At 40.8% G+C, this 20,735-nt stretch overlaps 1 pseudogene across 1 annotated transcript; it reads right to left on the bottom strand.

The window, feature by feature from the left end:
- Window positions 1-8,500: 8,500 nt before the first annotated feature.
- On the bottom strand, window positions 8,501-9,413 carry LOC308559894 (L-lactate dehydrogenase B chain pseudogene; annotated as a pseudogene). The gene has a single exon. The product of its transcript is annotated as an L-lactate dehydrogenase B chain pseudogene (transcript).
- Window positions 9,414-20,735: the final 11,322 nt, after the last annotated feature.

The following is a 20,735-nucleotide window of genomic DNA, read 5'->3' on the forward strand; positions in this document are numbered from 1 at the left end:
GTATATGCAAATATTAACATTTCAACATATAATCAATAAAAACATTACTAATGAGATATTTTGCATTCTTTGTACTGTCTTTGAAACCTTGTAGATACAGCACATCTTGATTTGGACGAGCCATATTTTAATTAAATGTTCGGTAGCCACCTATGGCTGGAGGCACATCAGACAGCACAGGTCTAGACAGTCAGGCCTAAAACAGACTCATGAAATGCCTAACCCCACTTCTGAGGTAAATAGAAAAAAATTAGGGGTAAAATATCATGCTCATAGCAGCCTTATTCATAGTAGTAAAAAAGTGGAAACAACCCAAATATCCATCACCTGATGAAGGAATAAATAAAAATATGGCATATTTAAACAATGACATCCAGTGTTGACTCAATGCCACAACATGGGTGAACCTTGAAAATATTATGCTAAATGAAAGAAACCAGTCACAAAGGCCATACTGTATGATTCCACTTACATGAAATGTCTAGAACAGGCAGATGTATAACAAAGATGGAAAATAGATTAGTGATTGCCTAGGGCTGGGCATGTCGGGGGGAGTGGGGTCAACAGCTAACCGGTTCAAGGTTCTTTTGAGTGATGAAAATGTTTTAAAATTAATTGTGGTGATGGCTGCACATACCTGTGAATGCACTAAAAAACATTGACTAGTACACTTTAAATAGGTAAATTGTATAGTGTGTGAATTATACCTCAATAAAGATGTTTTTTAGAAAGAGTAAAAAAAGTCATGCCCTGTAATTTTGTTTAAAACGATTAAGGAAAAAAAGAAGCAAATATGGAAAAGTTAATATTGTTAAATCTAGGTGATGGGTATATGGGGTCGTTATACTATTCTCTCTACCTCTTTGTATATTGAAAATTTAAATTAAAAAAGCAGGGTGGTGGTTCTAGTTTAACATGTATGCCCGTATGCATAAGTTTGAGATGGTGTTCCTTGCCCTTAATAACTGCAAACGAAAGTGGAGGGAGAGAGCACCCTCTTCTCTTTGGGGGGCGCGTGTAATATAGGGGACTGTAGTAGACATTAGTTCATTTCCTCTGCTCCTGATAAGCTCTCTGGGAAGCAGTCAGGTGATAACTGGAGGTCTGGGCTGTGGGGGCCACTGATGGAAAGACCCATCCTGGCTCCTACTCAGCTAACGGGAGCCCTGCACGTGGCAGGGCAGAGTCATGAGGGGAAGGTGCCAAGAAGGGCAATGGAGGAAGGGAAGAGAAGACTTCAGAGTTGTGTCTGTGGGGGGTTAGAACAGGCCATGCCAAGATGTGCCTCAGTGGTACACAGATTACTCTGAGCTAAAGGCAATTTTAACTTCAGGCTCAAGTGAAACTTCTGCCCCTCCCTTGAACAACCTAGAAGAACTTGAATCAGGGGCCTTGCCCATAATAAGATAATCAGAGATGACCTTTCTGACTTATCTGCTAGGGCAGGACACACTTCTGTTTACCAAACGTCTATTCTTCTTATCATCCTGCGAAGACCCTTTGAAACCCAACGCGCGTCACCTCATCCCTAGCTCAGGATGTCTGATACACCTCGACCTCGCTTTCTGTCTCTGAGCCTCTCCTGCATGCGGGGTCTCCGACTCTCTCGTGTATGCGTAATTCCCACACATATGTATGTATTACATTTGGTTATTTCTCCGGCTAATTTGACTCATGTCTATTTGATTATCAGAGCAGCCAGGAGAACCTTGAGGGCAGAGGAAAGTTTGTTCCTCCCTCACATGTCTAACTGTGAAACATTTTTATTTATAAAAATCAAATCCCAGAAAACAGAAGGATTATGGCATAATTTGCTTTATTGAAATATTTCTGACTTATAAAAACAAATTAAATTATTTTCAATAAGTAATACAAGCAAATACATATAATAATAAAAGCACTTACTATGTTCACTGTTCTGTTTCCTTATAATTAACTTACTTAATCCTCATTATAATCCTCATTTTAAAGCTGAGAACATTGAAGGTTGAAAACCCACACAAATACTACAGGACAGACCAGTTTCCAGGGTCATGCTCTTCACTGCTACACTTGACCACCCTCTGTGAAAAGACAAAAAAGGGCTGTTCCCCTCCCCAGAAGCCACCACAGTTACCAGCTTCTTGGGGCTCCTTCCAGAAAACAGATAATTCAAGGAAACTTTTCTTTTGTGGGCTCACTCAAGACCATTTTTCAATCAGCAGTTTGGAGAATGAATTAAGATGCTCCTCCCCATCCACGTGACTAGTTCTGACCCATAAACTGTGAAGTCCCCGAGGCGCCTGCAGGGAGGCACAGCCTGTTACATTGCCACCTGTAAACCCACAGACCCACAAACAAGGGGCCTCTGATTTACTGGGCTTCTTCCCGCTGGTCCACGGAGCAGTTAATCTTCTGCCCCGGGGCAGAGTTTGACAGCTCCCAAAGGTCCCGTGAAACAGTCTTTTCAAAGTGAAGTTGTCAATCAAATAAACTTGAAACAGACTTGGTCTGGATCCAGGTACAGACTGCCCCCCACCCCCCATATCCCTCCAGGCAGCAGTTGGCTACGCTTCACTTCCTGGGTTTTTTGAATCCTCTGGTGCAGACTACGTTTTCCCTTCAATAAAACAGTGATTTAAAACCTTCATTCTTCCTGTTTCAGAACTGTGCCAGGGCATAATCATTCTGTTTCACAGCACAGGACACAAACCCGACTGGGCTACAACCACCCAACGGTGTGTGAGCACGCAGACACCCCACTAGACCTATCCATTTGCTTTCTGAAAAGTCTCTTATCCAATTAGAACTGATTTTTCATTTCTCCTTTGTTTCCTCACTTGAAATTTTCTTTTGATTCTAAGCATTCCGTTTTCCCTTAGACATTCAGATTATTTCTTTTACATGGACCTTCCAAGGAGGAACAAGATGTGAGATAAACATAGGAAATTTAGTTAAGAGTTTGCATAAGGAGCAATTAGACCCCTTGAACTTCTATCCCACCCCCTGAAGTGCAGTGATTACACGCCCTCAGCCCCAGCAGGAAATGGGAGGGCTGGTCCATGGGGGAAGTATGCCAAAGACTCTGGACTCAAGGACGGTGACAAGCACAACTGAAGGTGGGACTGAGGGAGAGGAATCCCAGGCCTTCCCCATCCTCAGCCCCCAGAATGCAGGCAGGAAGGCTTATTATATCCCTCACTCAGCAGACTGGACAATTCCTTGGAGAAATTCCAAGAAAAAAGACCTATTGACATTTAGGGTTGTCCAGTAAACCGTCCCTGTTCCAGTTGATGACCCCACAGTGAAACTCACCAGTCAACAGCCCTGTTCATGTACTTAGAGTTCCAATCAGCCTTCGAGCACCTTCTTTTTCATAGGAATGGGCAGACTTTTGAGGAAGCTTCTGACGTGAAAAAATAGCAAGAAAACAAACAGAAAAAACAGGACTCAGAAGAATCAAAGACAGTGCCTGGAGCAGAAGAAAACTTTGAACAAACTATGAATATCCTCAGAAAGGCAAGTGATGACATTGCATCCACGAAATAAAAGCAGGATGCTGGGGCAGTGGAATAACCAAAGGACAAGAGATTTAGAAATTAAAATATGTTGATTTAAGTAAAAAAAAAATTCAATAGAAGGGTTGAAAAATAAAGTTGAAGTATCCCTCAAAAGTGAAACCACAAAGCTAGAAAAAGAGAGAAAAGATACAATTAGGACAGTTCAAGAGGTTCAATATCTGATTAATAGAAATTTCAGAGAGTAGACAAAAGAGAGAGGCAGAATTTGTCAAATACACTGTATTAGTCCGGGTTCTCCAGAGAAACAGAACCAACAGGAGATGTACATATTGTGAAAAGAACAAAGGAAACCTAAATAAAAAATGGAGTTGGGGAGCCATGAAGGGCGGGCTCTTACACGTATCACTCACAGCGGCTTGCAGACCCCAGCAGGAAGAAAGCGATTTCCTTCTGACCCAGCAGCAACAAGCTGCCCACTGCTTACAGCCAATAAAAAACCCGAGACAGCCCTTCCCAATTTCCTCCTAAAGCCTCATAAAAGCTGACCTTCCCTTTGTCTCCTCAGACTTTCCTATGGTTCGCCATAGTTGCTGGTCCTGAACTGCAATTCCTCTGTTATTACCTCAAATAAACTCATTTTGGCTACCTAAAGACCTTGTTATTTCATTTTCAAAGTCAATACGTAAATACCATAAATGCAGCCACTTTAAAATGGAGTCAGAGCGGACATCCCAGGGGACCTGCCTTGCATGTCTAATTCCTCAAACCTATGGAATGTTAAAAATGGGCAAAATAACCATTGGACTGGGCCTAACACAGCATTGTATTCCAAGCAACTGTTTGTTATGACTACCAGGCTGAAAATTAAAGACATTCTTTAGAATTAGCATCACCATGTTAGCTTGTCTGCACCTACAGAAATTCCTTCTTTAGCTTATTAACACTCATAGAAATTCCTTCCTTCTGTTCATGTAATTATTTCCCATCTCTTTTTCATAAATACCCCTTGCCTTTACCTCCTCTGCATACAATTTGGGTTTCTGCCTGAATCAGTGCTTCCAGAATAGCTATTCTTTTGGATTTTAAATAAACACTTGTTGCCTCTCATTTTGAACTTTTATTTTAATATATATTCCCTCACTAAATTTATTAATTTAAATTTATAAACATATAAATTTATTACAAGGAATTGGCTCACATGGTTATGGAGGACAAGCTATCAGCAAACTGGAACATCGAGAGGGCCAATAGTGTAAGTGCCAGCTCAAATCCAAGTTTAAAGGCAGGACAGGACTGGTGTCCTAGATGGAAGACAGGCAGAGAGTGAATTCTCTCTCTCAGCCTTTTTGTTCTAGTCAGACCTTCGATGGATGGAATGAGGACCACCCACGTTGGGGATAGCAATTTGCTTTACTCAGCCTACTGACTCAATACGGGATGTTAAATTCATCTAAAAACAACCCCCCCCCCGAATGTTTGACCAAATATCTGGGTACCCTGTGGCCCTGTCAAACTGACACATAAAAGTAACCACCTCAGATACAATATAGAAAAATATCCCAGAATAAAGAATGGGAAGGGTCCCCATGAGAACAAGAAATAAGAGTGACCCGTATCAAGGCACATCACTGTAAAATTCCCATTAGGGACAAAAAGAATCTAAAATCTTCCAGAGAGAAAAGGAGAGGTTACAAGGAAATAGAATGTCATTGGGCTCCCATCTCAACGCGAGGAGCTAAACGCAAACGGAGCAATCAGTGCCTTCAAAAATCAGAGACAATCTTTCTAACCCAGTTCTTTGCTCAACCAAACTATTAAATATGGGAGTAGCAAAAAAACATGTTGATATTTTCCAAAAGGAAAAAATCTCAAAAACTTTCTTTCTTTGTATCTTTATTTCAGGAAGCTTCTGAAACATGTGTGCCATCCCTCATCCCCCCCAAAAGGAAAAAACTGTGAAAGAGGGAGATCTGAACACGAAAACGAAGGGAAGAGGCAAGTTGAATCATTAGAGTGATGGTGAAGAAATGTCCTGGGATGACAAAAAGTAGCAATTCTGGAGATCAACCCCCCAGTCCAGACAGAAACAGAAGACTGGAAGGATCCAACAGAGATGTCTCCATTTAGAAACAATTAAACGAGTAAACAAGCAACACTCAACTCCAGCAAAACAAACAAACAAAATGTATAAAAAGGAATGTAAGCAACTATTGCTTACTTGTGAGCAATATTTGCATTATTATATTATAAAAATGGAATATTATTTAATACAAAATTGTGATTAAAATACACAGGAAGGGGAAAGTGTGTGTGTAGGGGTAGAGAAAAGGCATTGGTCTTTATCTTGCATAGTAGGAAGTGAGTAGATGATGTCTAGTTTTGTTTACTCAATATAAGGAAGCATAAAATTATTACTAAAAATAAGAAGTTAAATATAAGGGAAGAAAGAGCTAACTGGAATTGAAGTTGCCTCTGCCTTGAGAGAATCTAATCCCGGGGTCGAGTGTTGTTGTTTTCAATGTTGTTTATTTGTTTGTAATGATAAATTTTGTAGTATTAGTTGACTTTTCAAACCATATCTGGGTATTTTTAGATTGCCACAAGTATTTTTATGACCAAAAGAAATTATGCATAAGGTGATAGAAAACACATTTCTGTTAAAGTTTTTTTTTAATTTTTCTGGAAGAAGGTTGGGTCTAAACAAACAAGATATCTTGATGTTAATTACCTATTAGTTATTAATCACTATTTTTCCTTAATTCAAATACTTAATTTTAATGGCTAAATACACTATGGCATATAACTTATTATATTATTTAGAAAGCATTTCTATCAGAGTAAAATATTTTCTAATATTGGGGAGAAAAAAATCTTTTCCTTTTACCCTCCTAGGTTCTTGGTTGGAGCAGTATAACTAAAGATATATTAGGAAAAGAAAAATCTACAAATGTATTTAATATAAGTTTTATGTGAGCCTTCAGGAGAAAGTGAACATTCCAAGAAATAGTTAAACCTGGGTGTTTTTATACTAGGTTTGATGAAGAGTCGTAAGTAATGGGAAAATATCATTGGACAAAAGTGTATAAGCTAAGGGTAGTAAATGGGGGAAAACTTAGCAAGACCTGCTTGAATGGATTCCTCTTAGTATCTCCCCGTCTTTGAAGACAAGAATGCTCCTTTTCTCTGGGTATAAGGAGAGCACTTCTCACCTGAGGGTCTTATAACTTGCTTCAGGAAGAAGGGAAGGTCAGAGAGTCCTTTCTGCAGCTGCTGTTTCTCAAATTCCTTCAGCTTAAAATATTCAGTATGCTGAGATGCCATAATTTGAAGTAGTATGTTCTGAACCTTGTCATGATCATAAATTAAATGTACTAACTCATTTTGAAATATTGTTGCTAAGAATCTTTGTATAGAATCAGATGATTCTGTAATTTTATTTTACTCTCTTACGTGAATTTTCTGTCACATTCTCTTAACAACCATCAAAGGAAACAACTCTAATACTTTAAAAGTGATTAAATTTAGACATATCCTTTAGAGAAATTTAGATATATCCTTTATATAATTACTTCCTCCTAATCAGCACAGAAGTATTAATATCCAGTGTCTATATCTTGGCTTGAATTTGTTTAAAATGTCTTCACATAAGTAATGTTCTTAAACATGCATTGTGTAGAAAACAACCTAGAGGAATTTATAACAAAAGCTAACAGTGAATACCTGGGAAGTGAATTGGGGGAACGTTTTACAGCCTTTGTGTGTTATTTTTATAATCAGAATATATTTGTGCATATGTATATATATGTGTGTATGTATATGTGTAAAATAAAATGTGAAGTTTTATTGTGTGTAATAAAATGTGTAGTAAAATGTGTGTAAAATAAAACACAGTAGTTTTGGGTCTCTGATGGGCCTGCTTCTTTCTATCCTTCCTGCCACCACCGTGGTCCTGGAGGTCAGGAGAGATATCTGACCAGAACCATTGTAATAGCTGCAAACTGGTTTTTACTCTTGCTCAATCCAGTCTTTTTACCCCATAGCAACCAGAGTGCCCTTTTCAAAACAGAAGTGTGACCAGGTCTCCTTCCTATTTATTATTATAATTCTTTAAAAGTCAGGTTTGTTGAGATATAATTTACGTATAGTAAAATTCATTCCTTTATGTTATACAATTCCATGAATTTTAACAAATACACACTGTGTTAACCTCCACCACAATCAAGATATAGAATAGTTCCATTACCCCCCAAAATTTACTTGAGCCACTTTGTAGACAACCTTTCTCCACCTACAGCCCCTGGCCATTGATCTGTTTTCTGTCTCTATGGTATTACCTTTTCCACAAGGTCACATAAATGAAATTATACATTTATGCAACCTTCTGAGTCTGGTTTCTTTCATTTAGCAGAATGCATTGGAAGATTATTCATGTTGTTGCATGTTTCAGTAGTTCATTCCTTTTACCGCTAAGTAGTTATTCCACAATATAACTGTTTATCTATCCACTAGTTGGTAGATATTTTTGTTGATTCTAGTTTTTGGTCACTACCATTAAATTACTATAAGTATTTGTGTATGAGTTTGTTGGAATTTTATTTGGAGGGGGCAGCTGCAAAATATATGTATCCATTTCTCTTGGTTCAATATGTAGGAGTGGGGTTGCTGGGCAGTATGGAAAATGTATGTTAAACATTGTAGGAAACGGATGCTGTGTCTTTCAAAGTGGCTGTACCATTCTGAATCCATTACTCCACATCCTCTTCAGCACCTGATATTACCAGACTTTTTTCCCCCCTCACACTATTATAGTTAATTTTACTTGTTCAAGGGCTCATATTGCAAGCATTACTCCATGCCATGCATGAGCTTTGATCCTGGGAGGCCAGATTCACGTATTTAGGATGATAAAAGCAAACTGATCCATGCACATGGATGGAAACTAAAGGCTCATGGTTAATAAAACTGTAGTTTAAAAATCTCTACAGCCTAGAACCCTGAAGTCACAGGTCTTTGAGGTCCTTCCGGATGTTCCACAGGGTATCTGCGCTTTTCTTGAACTGAGCAACCTCACATCCTTCAGTTCCTGGTTGATGACACTGGTTAATCCTGAGCATTCAGGATACACAGAAGGCTCAGGAAGACTTTGTTCTCAGAGTCATACATCTCCTTCACCATCGTTGACACTGGATGAATCCTGGATAAATTTTTAAACATGGATTCAATGAGATCAGCCACACTTAATCCAAAGCCCAGCTGGTGTATCCTTTCAGCTTGATGACTTCATAGGCACTTTCAACCACCATCTTATGCGCTTCCTTCCAGTTTTCACTATCATTGTCCATCCCATTTCTGGATTCAGTTCCTGGAGAGGAACGCCTGCCGCATTCACTCCACTCCACACGGCCACACTCGAGTCTCCATGTTCTCCCAAAATCCATCCAAGGCAGCCGCTGGGATGAATGCCAAGTTTTTCAGCCATAAAATAGCAAAATCTAGCAGAACCCAGATTATATCCGCTTCCAATCACACGGCGCTTGGGTAATCCACTTAGTTTCCAGGTAACATATGTGAGAATATCCACTGGGTTAGAAACCACAATTATGATGCAATCAGGGCTGCACTTGACGATCTGGGGAATAACGAACTTGAAGACACGGACATTCCTCTGCACCAGGTTGAGACGACCCTCTCCTTGCTGGCGAACTCCTGCAGTTACCACCACAATCTTAGAATTGGCGGTCACGGAATAATCTTTATCTGCCACAATTTTAGGCGTCTGAAGAAATAAGCTCCCGTGCTGCAGATCCATCATTTCTCCTTTGAGTTTATCTTCCAAAACAAAGGCAAGCTCATTAGCCAGAGACTTGCCCAGAATGTTGACGGCACAGGCCATGCCAACTTGTCCAACACCTATGGCAATGGTCTTATTGTTTGGGACAGTTGCCTCTTCTTTTGCAACTGGTGTAATCAGTTTTTTTCTTAAGAGCTGCCATTGTGAACAGGAGAGACATGGTTCTCAAAGTTGCAGTAACAGTTGTGCCAGGAAGACAATGTCAGCTGCATGTGTCTGCTCGGGTGCAGGTGTAAATGTGCATTTCTGAAGTGACTAATGATGTTGAGCATATTTTCACTGTGCTTAGTTACTATCCATATCTTTCCTTTGGTGATGTATCCAAAGTTGTTACCCATTTTAAAAAATTGGGTTGTTTTATTATTGAGTTATATTATTATTTTAAATAAAAAATTCTGACTAGATAATACATTCACATGGTTGAAAAAATTATTTTATAAATGGATTCATTGAGATGTACCCATCTCTGTCCCCTGCTTGTGCTGCCCGAGAGAACAATCTCATTAATTTAGGTTTCCTTCCATAGTTTCTTTCTGTAAATACAAATATAAACTCCCATCTCCTTTCCATCCTTACACCAGAAATAACACACTTTGTACACTGCTCAGCACCAGTATATCCTGGAGAATATCCTCAGACTTAGTATTTTTTTACAGTTACATATGATTCTATTGTGGGAATGAGGCTTATTTAACCAGTCCCCTACTGATGGACGGTTGAATTGTTTCCAATTATTTCTTTACAAACAATATTACAATGAATAACCTTATACGCAGGTGTATGTGTGTAGTTACAGCTGTAGGATACATTACAGAAGTGGTTTTTCACATTCCTTCTTTTAAAGCATGACCTTTCTTAACTGCTATGCAAATTTCCTCTCTTCATTTCAGCTCAGCTCAAGGGCCTTGTGTAAACCCTATTTGTAAAAAGAGAGTTGGGGTGTGTGTGTGTGTGAATGGGGTCAGTGTGGGAGGTACAGATCGGGAGCCCCTCATAATTCAGGTTCTACCTGCCAAGAAAGGTATAGGAAGAGGGCAGCTTTGCCCTGTTCCAAACCTTCCCATTTCGGTTTCTCTCCATTTATTTTATAGAGGGTATTTCCTGCCTATATCTGTGTCTTTTGCTTCTGATCTCTGCCTAAAAAGAGGCTTCTTTTTCTAAGTTTTTCTTTTGATCGTGGTTCACCCTCAGTGAATTTGCTCAAGCGAAGAGCAAAATCTTGGGAGGAGATTAGCAAGGAGCAGGATCACATTTAGCTTTATCAAATGAGGAGCTTCTGAATTGGATCCTTCACTGCTCACTCCAGGGGGGATTTAGGATGTAGTAATATAATCTCTTTGATATCTAACAATCTCATTGATTGTCTCAGTCATTTACTATGTGTTAAAGAACTACGTGGACTTTAAATGCCCATAATTCTTTTAAAACCTATTCATATGCTAAAAACAGAAGTTGGAGGCAAAACACTATTCGGATAACCAGACTGCCTTTGGATTAGTCCCATTTTACTTTTAGTATTCAAGAGCCCTTTTAATTTCTGCTTTCCTACATGCACACGGGTATTGTGGTAACTGGTGAGCTGGTGGTTTATTGGGGAGAGGTGATGGTGTAAGTGGAGTCAGGGAGCTTCGCCCGGGCATGTGCCACGAGCTCACCTCTCCTGCACGAGTTATTTTCAGAGTGAAATGCTGCAAACAGAGACCATAATATTTCTCTTCTCACATTGTTTATGTCAAGAGACATGGGGACTATCAGGAAGATTCACAGGCTTAAAGTGTAAACCCTGCAAGTCTCCTTTGTTTGAGTTAATGAAAATGTGACTTTGGAGTCTCCTTTTCCCTGTTTCACCTCTGCCCTGAGAAAATGGCAGGGCCTGAGATTTATGGGAATCCTGACCTCGGGGGCCAAAAAGTGCATAAGACTGGAGGAGGTGGGTAGCAAGGAGGCTGGCCCTGCCTGACAGGGTGCATTTCCCAGCAGAGAAAAAAGAATGTTACCTGCAGCTCTGGTTTCCACAGCACTGTTTTTAAACACTTAAGAGATTTGTTACTCCTCCTGAAATAGCCTAAGGCATGTGGAAGACACAAGAATTCATTTAAGCAACTTCCCTTTCCTTTCCAAGTCTTTAGGCTGATAACCTATGATTTTATTTGGGGGGGGGGGGAATAAAAATCTTGAAGCACTTAGAGAGTCCCTGCTCTTAATATTGTAGACACAAACTGCACATGCATAGTCCAAAGTTTTAGGGGAAAACGACCACTTTCCCATTGAAATTTATTGTGAAAAAATTTTATTTCAAAAGATCAATTTTTCCCAATTCTGCTAAGTGAACAGGGACAAGGCTGAAGGCTGAAAGAAGCCTTAGAGTAAATCATAAAAGCTCCAGATTAAAAAATATTTCTTAAATGGTCTCATTGAGAAATTTTTCAAATGAGAGTCACACTTGAATGAATGAATGCTGTATCAAATTATCCAGAGACAAAGAAGAGAAGCCATTTCACCAGAACAAATGCAGCCTGCTTTGTTTAGAGGACAAATCATTCCTGCAGCCAGTTTGGAAAATGTCACTTTTAAGTCAATGAGAGTTGTGTTCAAATACGAGGGGGATGCAAGACCCTATTATATTCACTAGGATGTGATGTTTTGCCTCTGAATGGTTTCTACAGTGCATGAAAATTCCTCTTTTGTTGGGCGGATGTGTGTGTCTTTTTAATGTCTTAAACTGTTTTCAGGTTTTACAAAGTACTTCAGTTGTCCCACTGAAAGGGCAGACATGACCACACTGGAGCACCAACTGTCCAGCTACAGGAGTTCTGACTTTTGGGATCAGTCTTTTGAACTCTTAACCTGGTAAAAATAGATTCACCGGCTAACATGTGGAAGTTAGGAATCCAGGGCTTGCAGTTGCCAACCCAACCACTTTCTCTGTCTTTCCCTGATGCCACCCCTGGAGCTCTAGTTGATTTGAGCAGCGATGGTGTCCAGTGGAATAGGAAGTTCAGAGGTGAGATGAGCAAAACTGACAGGGAAGTCAATCCATTGCCCAGAATCGACCAGTTTGGCTGGCAACTGTGGGATGATGTATAGGTTGGCCAAAGCAGGTTGGCCCTCTTGGTTCATTTTGACAAACTATGAGTCCCCCAATACTAGTGGTAAACACATGAAGTCAATTCGTTTTTGTTGCTGACATTAAAAGAAATTTGGGGGGTAGACGTTACTAACAGAGATTACGTGCTAAGCAATAGTCCAGTCCCATCAAACTCTTCTGGTAGATATAATAAAACACTTAAAATGACTGGTGATGTTTTTTTAAGAAAATCTTTTCGAAGTATGATTTTTTTTTTTTTTTAAAAAAGACAAGTTCCTCCATGGAGCTAGGAGGACCTAGACCAGCGGGCTGACAATGTCAAGCCATCGTTGCTCAATGGCAAAGCAGGGCCCAGGGAGGCACCAGCTAGGGGAGAAGGCAGACACTCACTTTGATTATGTAAACTTCTATCCAGAAATAAACAAAAGAAAACACCTTATGCACAATCTTGGAGCAGAAACTCAAAGTTCTGGAATGATCCATGTGAAATATCTCCTTCAGAAAAGAAAGGAAGTCTTACAGGGGTGCTAATTGTATACATGGTTGACAAAAGTCAAACTGTCCACTTAATTACATGGCTTTCCATCCTGGTTTTCTGGCAGAGACAAAACTTCAGATCTAGCAGCAGTGAGCAGGTTGTGGTCAGGAGCCTACCTCCAGGAAGAATCAGAAAATGTACTCCATATTGCTGCTTCTCAAATCGCCTCAAGGTAAAAAATAAATGGCACAAATATCAGTGCCAAGTTTTTTGTTACAAGTCTTATGATGATATCATTAGTAATTATAAAAAGAATATTGAAAGTAATAATAACAATAAACATATACTACATTTTACTATGTGCCAGGCACCTGGCTAAGAACGTTTTATCTTGAAGCAGTTGCCACAGGGTTGATATTATTGGCCTCATTTTACAGGCGAGGACACTGAGGTAAAGAAAAGTATCAAGCTGTTTGTTTTGCTTGGTAGAGACAGTATTTGAGTCCAGGCAGTGTAACTCCAGGGCCTCAATGTTTAACCTTTAATAAGAGCTGACACTTAATGGAGCACACACACTCACTCTGTGCCAGGCAGGTACTGTTCTAACTATGTTATTACCATCATTTTACAGATAAAGAAACAGAGGTAGAAACCCTTCCCCAAGGCCACACTTCTGTTACAGATGGAGGTGAGATTTAAACCCAGTCACTCTGACCCTGGATTCTGAGCACTTAATGTCTAAGGTTGAAATATAAATATTTCCCTTGGGAATTTGTAAAGGTATTTTCAAAAAATGGGACCTGAATCGTTTTGCCTAAATTGGCCGTTCTAATGACGCGGTCGGTTATCGCGGGGTAGGTGTTCTCAGACTGCTGCAAGGAACTGGATGGTTGGGCTTTTTTGCTGGTTTATACTGCCCTCGAGTGGTTAGCAGGAAATGTTGATGCTATGGCTGTTGGATGACAGAATGTCGTCCCTTAAGAGGCCAACTTTTCAACAGACAGGTAAGTCATGAACCTGTATTAGTAGTATTGTACTTTTAGTATCTTTTGCCTGAAAAATACATGGAGACAAAGAGCTACCATGAATTTAGTACCTCTTTTATGTGAATGTATTTTTATTAATCTCAAAAGTATACAGATACATCAGAAACAAGATGATATACATGTACTATATTTTTCTAATGTTTATATATATATGTATCCTCTTGTTTCCAATGTATAGGTATATGCGTATGTATATATACACACACATACATACATATGTGCATGTGACTTATTTATAATTTATTTATGTCTTAGCTATAAGCAGTGCTTGGAGTACAGTGATGGGTTTGAGAGCCCTCACAACAGATTTCCCTTCTAGGCTCCTTGGCTAGAACTTCAATAAATACCCACACTTAAACCAGTCACAGGCCAGGGGAACTGAAGTAACACAAAATCTTAGGTTAATCAGCATATTTTCCTGAATCGGGCCCTCTTTCCTGAGAGGCGGAGACCTAAAGAAAATTGGTGTCTGTTTCCAAGGAAGAGTCCTGCTGCTGGAGTACCAGCAGCCTCCCCTAAGTCTCTCTTGTTCCCCAGTCTCCATCCCTGGCTGAAGTCAGGAGGTGGTGACTACAGATCGGAGGGCAATGGGAACAACCTCTCTTGTGCAGGCAGTAAGGGCTTTGTTGTCTAAAGGGAATTTAAAAACAATAATAGAACCAACTAAAAAGTGGCCTGCTTTTTATTACCACCATCAGCCCGAAATTTTAAGCAATGATATTGACAAAATAATTCTCCATGAAAAATTTTTATCTGGTCTAAATTCTAAACAACTACTTTTTGGTTTCTGCTAAGGTAAGTAATATATATGCCTCCAATTAACACTATTTTATTTTTTATCCTTTCGTAAGCATTGCGTTCGGTGTCATGGAAGTTAATTTGGAGAACTTCCAGTTATACAGTTGGCCTACGACACACACAGACTCAGCTACAAGCATTTGCTTCAGGAGTAGGTTCCACGACAAACCGAAATGATTGGACCTCAACTTGGGAACAGCTGAATCACATACTCTTGAGACTAAAGTGTAGATCTATAATAATCAGTAACAGTGATTATAAAAACAAACAGAATTCCAGAACTTTAATTCCACCATGCTCTGTGACCACACAAACGTACTCGCAGACGGCCGGAACCAACCTAGGACAATGCGCAGCGAAATGCTAAGCTTTGGAACTGTTCCCTAGAAATGGGGGGGATGCCATGAACTCTGCAAAACCAACGCGTGAGGAAATGCACGTTTTAAAGACGACTGTCATGAGAAGCCACAGAAGATGCTGGTCTTACACAGCTAGGAGAAATCCGAAGGACGATGCTTGAACGCCTCAATCATGCTCACCAGGAACTGAGTCCTCAAGCTAAGGTAAAGGAACAAATACATCCAATGTCTATTGTCATTCAGCCACTTTCTCTGATTTTTGCAAAAGAAAAATTTAGGGAACTTTTTAACCAAATAAAGTAGAAATGTGTGATGCATTTTTGGTGAAGAAAATATAGGGAATTTTTTTTTTTTTTTAACTGCAGAGACATTTGAAAAGTGCTATAATTCATCCCGAAGAAACAAAAACCTGAACAGTATTCTGAGCTCTGGGATTTACTGTGAAATGGGATATTTATGAATCTCTGGCAATCTCATTCTTATGTAAGTTTTTCCTCAACTATTCGTGTATATATTGTTTCTGTTGGAAGATTTTCAAAATTAAAGTAAAGTGTACTTTGCTTAATATGGGTGAAGACAGCTATGTTCTCTGTTAAAGAAGGTTGATTTTGACAGTCATTGACAAATGTGCAGAAGTGAAGGCTTGAAAACAGAAACTATAATGCCATTCATTACTGCAACACACTAAATGTAGGTACAAGGTTTTGCCCTTTTCAAAAATATCAGTGTTTTTAAAAGTATCAATCCATTACATGTTTCCTTTTGTGTCCTGCAATATTTATTTTACATTTTTATTAAATCTTTTTACTGACTTAATTATATTGATAACTACTGATTCCCTGTAGAGATCACTACCTTGATGAAGCATCTCAGAAGAGGGTGGTCAGAGGTGGGATATTTATGAGCTTTCTGGGGTCTGGTTTAAGGTGGGTCTTTCAATGATTGGGATTGGACAAAGTTCATGATATAATAGTTTAGGGTTGGTTAATACAGTGAAGGTAGGATTTTGGAGTCTTCAAAAAGTAAACAATTATCTGATAAACACAGTTGAGCTAACTATTGCTTTGAGAAGGAGCTATTTATCCACTGTTATGGAATGAGTGTTTGTGTCCCCCCATATTCATATATTAAAGTCCTAATCCCCAAGGTGATGGTATTTGGAGGCAGGGTCTTCAGGAGGTAATTTGTTTTAATGAGGTCATGAGAGTGGAGCCCTCATGAATGAGATTAGTGTCCTTATAAGAGGAGGAATATGGACCAGAGTTACCTCTTTCTCCTTGTGCAGGCACTGAGGGAAGGTCATGTAAGGATGGGGTGAGAAGGCGGCTGTCTACAAGCCAGGAAGAGGGCCCTCATCAAGAACCTAATCTGTTGGCACCTTTATTTTGGACTTCTCAGACTCCAGAACTGAGAAAATGAATATCTGTTGTTTCAGCCACCCAGTCTATAGTATTTTGTTATAGCAGCCCGAGCTATGACATTTGCTAAGGGCAAATTGAAAGTCTATTGTTTGGATAAATCAATTTTTCAGGAAATTCAACTTTACCTTCCTGATCAAGAATTTTCTTGAAGAGTAAAATCATGTAACTGCAGACAGTAATCTGTATGGCTGTAGACAATTTCATTTCTCAATATTTGCAAAGTTCAATGAAATAGAATTAATAAAATTAATGCCTGCATTTGTTCTCTGGCTATCATCATTACGCATTTCATTTCATGATTATTTCTGAAAATAATTTTGTTGTATAGAGGAGGGGTATTAAAAATTATTTATTCTGGTTGCCAATTATGCAAGAGAGTCCTGTTAGAAGGATCATATAAAAAGGAGGCTACGGTGGTGTGGGGTGTGGGCAGTAGGGTCCTGGTTTCATACCCACAAAAGGAAATGAGGTTCAGCAAGTAATCTCAGAGGAGTTATTCATCATGCAGCTTTTTTAGTGTGCTAAAAATATTAAATTGTGAAGCCACACTCATAGCAGCATTGTTCACAATAGTCAAAAGGTCCATTGACATATGAATGGATAAGCAAAATGTGGTATATCCATGCAATGGAATATTATTCAGCCTTAAAAAGGAAGAAAATTCTGTCACATGCTGCAACATGGATAAACCCTGAGGAAATTATGCTGAGTGAAACAAGTCAGTAACAAAAAGACAAATACTGTATGATTTCACTTCTATGAGGTACCTAGAGTAGTCAGATTTATAGAGAGAGAAAGCAGAAGGATGGATGCCAGAGGCTAGGGGAAGAGAGAGTAGTGGGAATTGTTGTTTCATGAGTATAGGATTTCAGTTTTGCGAGATGAAAAGAATTCTAGAGATTTGTTGTATGTTAATGTGAATGTATGTGACACCATTGAGCTCTACATTTAAAAATGGTTAAGATGGTAAATTTTATGTTATGGATATTTTAGCACAATTTTTAAAACATTTTTTACATGGAAACATTAATAATTCACCACAATTTGCATAACCCTATTTTGCCATAGTTTCTTTAAAAAGGAGGGGCACCACTGCAGCTAACCTCAAAGCATCTCCGTATGAGTAAGAAAAGGCACCTTTTCTTCAGATACCTTGCTGCCACAGGCTAGGAAATTATTCCAATGCATGTACAACTCCACAGTGACCTTGGCATGAAGGGGGCCTCCTAGAGTTGTGTAATGTGCTACCTGCCCTGACGTTCACAGTCCCTGACAGAGACTTCACCTCTGTGAGGCACTACGAGTAGTCCAGGTGTGAGTGGTGGCTTTTTAAAGCTTCAGGAGATGGGGGAACACAGACATCTGTGATATGGAGAGTCTGGACTATTCCAGTTGCAGTGGTTGAAATGATGCTGCGTCCCAGCAAGTAAGTCAAAGTGAAGTCTCCCAGGTGCTGAGCCGGCAGCTAGGAGGTAGCTTTGGGTCAGCAGGGTGGGAGGGGATGTGCCAGGACAGGAGGGCACTGTCACCAGGTGGCCCTATCCACAGACAGACAGAGAGGCACTACACGGAACCCTGAAGAGGCCTCTGCATAGAAGTAATTTCCCAATGATTTGGGACTGCCTAGAATCCCATCGACGTTCTTTATGACTCAGAGATTAACAGAACTACAAACAACCTTAGCTATCACCGTGTGCAAATCTCTCATTTCTCAGGTGAGCCTAGAATGTTAAATGACTCCCCCATGGTCACGCACTAACAGTTGGTGTTTGGCTGTGCTCTCTCTGGGCACCTGGAGGAGAAGAGGGTTCTCAAGGGGGAAAGGGCATCAGAAAAGGGCAGACTGGAGATTCCAGAGACCTGGGTGCCTCACTTCACAGTCTTATAATTCCCTTCTCCTAGAACCCCTAAGCTCCAGGAAGGGTGAGTGGGGAGAGAAAAGGGAGAAGCACGAAAATATTGATAATACTGAGACGCACATTAAAACTTAAGAAGGAACTATAGGTAGTGCATTAGACTTTTTTATTAACTTATTCACTAAATTTATTGAACATCAACTTATGACAGGAATTGTGCACTTGAGGACCTTACCATCTAGTGGAGGAGAGAAATATGTAAACAGATAAATGATAAGAAAACCTGAACTATGTAGTATTAGAAGTATGAATCCAGTGCTAAGGGGACCCTGAGGAGGAAACAACGATCTTCCCACCAAGGCCTTTGGGAAAGCTGTCCAGAGGAAGGGATATTGGAGTGGGTCTTGAAGGGTGAATAGGAGTTTGGCTGGTGGGAAGGATATGAGGGAGGGTCCTAGGAATTCTGGGTGGAAGGAATAGCCTGTGCCCTGGGGCAGAGTCTAGAGCTGGCTGCAGGTAGAATAGCTTTAGGAATGGCAGGAGGGTCACAGGAGCTCTCTGTGGTTAGTAGAGCGTGGGAGGTGGTCTGGGCCAAGCTAAGGAGTTGGCATTTTCTCCTGTGGCCTCCAGAGTCAACAAAGGCTGCTGTGCAGAGTGACGGGATTCCTTGCTGAAGAGGACAGGGCCGGCTCAGTGGAAGACGAACAGTGGGCGCGAGGGGAGCGGGGAGGCCAGGGAGGAGGCTGTCGCGATGCCCTGGCTGTGCCATGTCCCTGAACTTGCCAGGACAAGTCCGCAGGGTGGGTGGAGAGAGCTCGGCCTCCAGCCCGCTGCAGCCATCTGTCCCTTCACACGCAGGCTGTGCCTCCCCCCTCCCGAGCCCACAGAGCCGACACTGACGCGGCGGGAAGACCTAGGAAAAGGGAGGCCTGTGCGAGTGCCCCCCGAACTCCCACCTGCGGTCGGGTGCGGAAATACGATGTGGCCGCGGCTTCCACGCACAGGACGCGTCCCTAGCAGAAAGGAGGTAAACAAGGAACGTGTGTCCCTCCCGTCCGGGGAGATAAACTGCGTCTCATTCCGACAAAAGCCGAGAAGCCGGCCAGCTGGGTGCAGCAGAGAAGGCGCCGGGGCAGGAGTGAAGGCTTTAATCCGAAAGCGGCGGGCACCAGAGAACATGGCACAGTGAGCCCTAGGCTGTCACCAGCTTCTGCAGGAACAGGCAGGGGCCAGGGAGTCCCTGAGCCCCGAGGCGGAGATGGCCTCTTGGGCCCTCGCCTGTGGGCTCAGGTAGCATCAGTCTTACCCGCTGAGGACACTCTCTAGCTGAGGATTTGAGAAGAGTTCCTCGTTTGATAGCCCTCAGCTCTGCATAGTGCCAAATTCAGCAAATAACGCTTACATGGCATCACACTGAAGTGATTGACCTACTGAGACTCTACTTATAACTGTGTGCACCTGAATATACCCCCGTGGCTTGCAGCAACATTAAAAAAAAGCTGCATATTATTTCCTGGCCAGGTTAGTACTGGGAGAGGGGGGAACAAAATGGGTGTTGGGGGCTGGAACCAGGAGCAGAGCGAGAGCTGAGCTGAGGAGGGCCTTGGAGCCCTTTCTGGAAACCCAGGAAAGGTGTTTACCCTTTGGTTGCCTGACGGAGAAAACGGAGTGTCTCAGGGGAAAGGTGGTGGGGTGGTGGCTGTGGCAGTGGGGGCCGCTTGAGGAACTTGTACACCTGGATGGAAGTTTCTCAATATTTTATTAATATTTTAAATAACTCCTATGGCCAGCTGGTCATGAGAGTGAGAGGTGGGGGTGTGAATGTCACAGAAGGACTTGCCAAGACACGTTTGCTCATGGCATAACAGATTGCTTTGGAGTCTGGGGTTGGGGAAAAGAGGAAATAATAATACTGTAATAATAATTGTTTCCAAGCTCTTCACACTTATGTAACTCATTTAATTCTCACAACAATTCCAGATACATTTGTTATCCCTATTTTGCAAATGAGGAAATCAAAGAGTACCCTGGATCATAAACTTAATAAAATGAAAACAACAGATACAATATAAAAAGTGTCCTACTTCTCAAAGGAGTTTAAGAAAAAATAGACACCTATCACAACCTGCTCTCATGGTCCAACCTGCAGCTCACACACAAACCTTGTTTTGTGACTGATGGATCTGAAGGCAGGAGGTTACAGTAGAATAAGTGAGAAAGTGTTTGAAAAATTTTACAATAAAGTCGGTGAGAACTGAACAACAGTTCCCTGTCCCGTGTTAATTAATGCTGAGATAGAGCAGAAATAAGTCAGTTGCTTGCTCCAGGAAACTCTTAC

The sequence above is a fragment of the Miniopterus schreibersii genome, assembly GCF_964146895.1.
Source record: "Miniopterus schreibersii genome assembly, chromosome: 7".
Taxonomy (NCBI): Eukaryota; Metazoa; Chordata; class Mammalia; order Chiroptera; family Miniopteridae; genus Miniopterus; species Miniopterus schreibersii.